General features: G+C 38.2%; 1 long non-coding RNA gene across 1 annotated transcript; it reads left to right on the forward strand.

Annotated features, from left to right (window-relative positions):
- The first annotated feature begins 4,231 nt into the window (after positions 1-4,231).
- On the forward strand, positions 4,232-4,845 carry LOC117535955. Its single transcript, XR_004567481.1, has 3 exons — positions 4,232-4,358; positions 4,636-4,717; positions 4,817-4,845. It is a non-coding gene; the product is annotated as an uncharacterized LOC117535955 (long non-coding RNA).
- Positions 4,846-6,087: the final 1,242 nt, after the last annotated feature.

A 6,087-nucleotide genomic window follows, 5' to 3' on the forward strand; every position in this document is an offset into this window, starting at 1 on the left:
CTCATCAAAAGGTGTTAGTCTGTGGAATAACGATGCACTGAAATATTGTACAAGCCTATCTAAACTGAAAGTATTATTTAGGAGCCAAATCATGAATGGTTATGAACAGGACCTGTAAAATCCCATTTGTTATTTCTTGTAATTTTAAAATTAATTTATTTCTGATTGTTTTGTAAAAAATATGTCGCTGATGACGATGACCTAATATTTTATTTATAAGGAAAATGTATGCTAGAGGGGGGAGGACCAGAAAAGCTTCTTGCCCCTGTTGAACATGACAGAGACTATTGAGAATTATTATTATTATCTTTTCTTTTTTTTTGTATTATAATTTTGTTGTACTTTGTTATAATTATTATTATGAGTGAGAAAAAGAAGAAAAAAAAAGAATATATATATAATTATTATTGTTGTATGTTTTGTTTCTGACATGTTCAATAAATTGACAAAAAAAAAAAATATACATAAAAACAGAATGTTCCAGTGTTTTCTGATGGAGTTACCGTAAAACAGATTTGTTTTTTGGCCAAAGCTGACATTGTAACAGGGCTGCTTTCTGTCCCTATTTCTGCTTTACACACTGTGAAGACCACTGAGACAAATGTAACATTTGTGATATTGGGCTATATAAATAAACATTGATTGATTGATTGATTTACAGAAATAATCAACCATAGAATGTCCAAACTGACCCATCAAGAACAGTGTATACTGTAAAAACTGTTACATTCTATATTCAATATTTACTCAACATATTGGCACTCTGCATTATTGCATCACGGTTATTCTTGTTCATATGTTACAGTATCTTAATTTGGTGCTGCAATCAAACCTTCTAAAACCTAACAGTGGAAGAGGAAGTGGTACAGGAAGAATCTTGTAAACACGTGAAGAAACACAATGAATACAGTTCCTCTATTTCAGTATTTATTAAGGGTCCTATATATAATATTTCAAAATCTGACTCCATGAATTGTATTTGTTGTAATTATCAACTAAAGGAATTACCACGTGTCTTTTTCTTCTCCTATTAAAATCATATCTATCTATGTATAATATAATATGTATAATATAATAAATGTGTTATGGACAACAATATATCTGAAACATTCAAAGATAATCATACAAGTAAAACATTTTGAATGGAATAAATGTCCAACAAAAGTAAAACTGTTAGACAGACAGAGAGTGCCATCTGCTGGACATTGTACACATTACAGTAACTGTACATGATGAGCCATCTATGCCATCTGTTAAACTTCCTGAAGAAATAGTAGTAGTAGTAGTAGTAGTAGTAGTAGTAGTATATATATAGACATTTTTATTCATTGGGATAAACCCCTTGAGATGCACCATCTCGTTTTCAAGGGGGTCCCGACAATAGCAACAACTTACAGACATACATAAACAAAAAGACAAAATGCAAAACATGACACACAAGACAACCCACGTACAGTCTGTTAAGTAAAATGCAAGCAATGCACACAGTCATTACAATTTGAGACAGTCGAGCAAATCAGTTTCATCAATATCAGTTAATAACAAGTAGGCCTACAGACCAGTTGAAAGTGAGATAACAATGCATGTTTAAACCTATGGTTTAAACATAGTAGTAGTAGTAGTAGTAGTAGTAACTTGTTCCTGTTCGCGGACGACTCAGCCCTGCTGGTCTCTGACAGGAGCAGATTGCAGGTTGAAAAAACCCTCAGCTCCGAGCTCGGCAGAATCTGCACCTGGCTCGCCGATAATAAATTATCATTACACCTGGGTAAAACAGAGTCCATTCTCTTCGGTTCGAAACATAATCTCAGCAAATCCGACGACTTCTCAGTTGCAGTGGGCGACATTATTGTCACAAGTAAGAAGGAAATTACATACCTAGGATCTATTCTTGAGGCAAACCTCTCCTGTGACAAAATGGCATCCAATGTAATAAAAAAAGTCAATCAAAGAACTAGATTCCTATACCGGATCTCCTCTCTGGTAAACAAAAACACCCTGAAAACTCTGGCAGGAGCACTCATTCAAGGGTACTATGACTATGCTTGCACGTCATGGTACCATAGCACCTCCAAGGTGCTAAAAATAAAACTTCAAGCATCGCAAAATAAACTGGTCAGACTACTGCTTGACCTTTCATCTAGAACCCCACCTCACCTCTGCCCACTTTGACAACCTAGGATGGCTTAGATTAGACGACAGAGTACAGCTACTTGCAATGGGCCTGGTCTACAAGATCCACTACACCTCTATGGTACCCATGTACATGTCAAAATTATTCCCAAAGGTCAAGGAATACCATGATCATAACACCAGAGGGAGCTCCACAAATCATGTGAAACCCAGATTTGGCACAAAAAAGGGGGGAATACACGTTTCGCAATTATGCCACATCAAGGTGGAACGCTCTTCCCACAACTGTAAAGGAAAGTAAAAACTATACTTACCTTCAAAACCTCTCTTAAAGAGCACCTTCGGGGGAGAGCATTGCAAAACTGGCCCCCGGTAATGGTACAAATCTCAACCTGTCGTTCAATGGACAGCTTCCCCCCCCATCTATGTATATACTCGGCATTTTAGACTCTGTTACTAACCTGTATATCTGTAGACTTGGTATGTCTTAAATGTCCGGTTAGGATGTATTAGAACGAAATCTAAAATGAAAATTGTAAATAAGCAATCTGTATGTAAAAAACCACCTGTATGTAAATTGTAAATAAGCCATCTGTATGTCAAATATGTCTTATATGTCTTAAATGATATGATGAATTGGAAATGGGGGACCCTGATGTAAACAAGACGAAAGTCTTTCTCTGGTCTGCATCCCCTTAACAATTGTATGTTTTGAGCTGTACTGTACTGTACCCAATATACAAGCTGTTAATACACTTTTCAATCAATCAATCAATCAATCAATCAATCAATCAATCAATCAAGTAGTAGTAGTAGTAGTAGTAGTAGTATAGTAGTAGTAGTAGTAGTAGTAGTAGTAGTAGTAGTAGTAGTAGTAGTAGTAGTAGTAGTAGTAGTAGTAGTAGTAGTAGTAGTCGTAGTAGTAGTAGTAGTAGTAGTAGTAGTAGTAGTAGTAGTAGTAGTAGTAGTAGTAGTAGGGGCTGCTTATTTGCACAAGTGCCTGAGAGAATCAAACTCTCTCACGGCTTTTTATTATTAATGTATTATGAATTGATTATCTACGGTGGCCGGCAGGTGCAAACGCGGAACAACGGCCAAAAACGCATACATTAGCAGGAAACAGCTGCAAATCCTGAAATGAAAAACAAACAAATCCTGAAAACAAATACAACCAAATACGCTGCATTTACAGAAATGATGCAAACTAAATACAACACACAAACCCCGAAAACAAACGCAACAAAAAAACGCTGCAAATACCAAAACGACATGCAAAGTCCAAAGCACGTACAAATCCCAAAACACATACAAAAAAAACATTCCGGAAGTGCTCCAGGCCTCTAGGGAGCGCGCTACGTGGAACAGATTGATGTCTGACCAGACATATGGCGCGTTTCCACTGCAGGCCTCGCTCGGTTTGGTTAGGCCTTATTAGGCCCGGCTCACTTTAATGCTGCGTTTCCATTACAGTTTAGGAACTGGGGCAGTTACTATAGTAACGCAGTGTAGGCGGAGCCGTGACGTCATCTTCAATGAGAGCCCCAGAAAAACAACACAGCCGTTAGCTCTTAGCACTCGAAGCTCACAGCTCTTCATATCTGTTCAGAAACTTGACAAAAGTTAAACAAGTACAAACCACAGACTGCCTGTGTCATGGCGAATACAGTCGCTGGTTTATTTATGTCTTTATAGGCCGTTGTTGTGAGTGTGGACGGTCGGAGCATATATAACGTTAGCTTAGCCAAGCTACATTTAGAAAACACGCATTTTAAAAGGGTTTTTCGCCTGACGTCTGTCTGCAGACTTGTCAAAGCATTAATTCATGGTTTTTACTAACCGGTATCAGTATGTTGTTACTTCGGCATCATTTTGAAACTTGTATTACAATTAATTCACGGTCAAATACGTTCATCTTGTTGTAGTTGTAGCCCCCTTGCCAGCGATTCTCTCTCTAGTTTAGCATACTCAGCCCGACTCAGCCTGGTTCTTCCTGGCCCTAGAACCACGATTTAGTCGGGCCAGAAAAAAGGTGAAAAAGTAGCTCCGGGCCAAAACTAGGCCAAGTGGAAACGCAACCAAAAACGGGCCCCGCACGGCTCGGCACGCTTAAAGCGAGCTACCCGCTGCAGTGGAAACGCGCCATAGAGGGAACGAACAAGAGTGCTGCAAATTGAAGCCGGAGGAAACAAAGTTGATCGAAGTGGAAAAAGTCGATATATAAGAAGGTAAGTTTTGTTTTGATACAAAGAGCTTCATATTTACCCAGCTAGCGTTAGCTTGTTTGGTAAAAGAGTTTGCAAGTCAAGAGACAGCACTGTGCACCTAAATGTAACTCGTGACATCATATAGATATATTAGGTGCAGAGAGGAGTTGGTTTATTGTGCTTCAATGTTAATCCTAATGTGAGAGTTAAAGGACGGTCAACAATATAATGTACCTTGGTCAGTTTGGATTTATCGTGGCATTTATTCTTAATTAAAGTTAATCTATTTTTATTTCAGTCAGTCCTTTGTGTGAATGCAGGTGTGGGACATTCCAAATGTTCCAAAAGTGAGCACTCCACGAATGGACAAGTTTGCCAGGGTAAAATAAAACATTGTTAACATATTATTTTGAGCCACAAGAAGCAGAATGTTTTAACAGTACAGTAGTTTGAATATATTTGTTGTTTACCTTTATCAGACCTCTCAGGCACCCACAACCAGCGTCTGATTGGGTAAGACTAATTAAACATGTAATTATACCATGTAGGTTTGAATTTCTGAACATGAAATCAATAAATACCTTTGTGTGCACTTGTTTCCTGGGTAAAAATAGGATGGAGCACCAACCCCATGCCAGGAAGAGGTCCAGTCTGCCCGGGTCAGAACCACTTCTAGGTAAACCATGTTGACAGTTGCATCGTGACACAGTTGTTTGGTGTGTATCTTTATTTGTACATGTGTTTGTTTGCATAGCCTCCAATCACAGTGGGTAACATTGCCAGGAAGCAGAACAATTATACTTTCATACATTTCCAAATGACACCCACAACATCTGACATCTTACTGAAGACGATACAAAAAACACCCACACATATTTTTCAAGGATCAGATATTGTTTGTTGCATCCATTTCAAATGTTTACAAGAATTGTGCAGGAGTATGACAAAGTGCTGTTGTCAGTTTAGAACCCAATGTATTAAAAACAAAACAGGAAGAGGATCGACATACTTTTGTAAATATGACTGTCATCCATATATTATGTAAGTAAGTAAGTAAAACTTTATTTATATAGCACCCCTCTCAACACGGATGTACAAAGTGCTTTACAGTACAGTACACAGGACACAATTCAAAGTACAACTATAACATGTAGAATAAAAGGCATAAAACAGCAGCAGGTAATACATAGGATAAAACATACGACAAAACACCAATAAAAAATGTATGTATTTGAAAATGAGAGAAATTCTTCTCACTGCAGCAACTACACAAATGTATGCACTTCTCATTATTGATAGCCAGTCTGAGCCAGAAGACAAAATGGAGCAAAGGTATTAATTGTTACTATTACCACTTAATTTTTCTGTTCTATACTGTAAATCTTATTATAGCTTCATCATTTAATATTACAATACATCACTTTGTCTTTCCCAGCACAGAATACCTGACAGCAGAGGACATTGTTGCAGAACTCTCTGCAAAAAGAACAAATACATCTTGCAGCAGGTTCAATATGAATAGAGCCAATGTGTGGGATGGAGCAATCCGCGGCTTCAAAGGTGCCTCATTCGACTCCTCTCATGAGACGTCAGTTAAGTTCACTGATGATGAGGGACACACTGAGGATGGAGGGGACACTGGTGGTCCCAAGCGTGAGTTCCTGACCCTCCTTATGGAACGCCTGAGAAGGAAGAAAACATCACGTCAGCAACTGTTTGTGCCCCATGGCGATGTGACTTCCCAGCCGCT

This window comes from Gymnodraco acuticeps, unplaced genomic scaffold (genome assembly GCF_902827175.1).
Source record: "Gymnodraco acuticeps unplaced genomic scaffold, fGymAcu1.1, whole genome shotgun sequence".
Lineage (NCBI taxonomy): Eukaryota > Metazoa > Chordata > Actinopteri > Perciformes > Bathydraconidae > Gymnodraco > Gymnodraco acuticeps.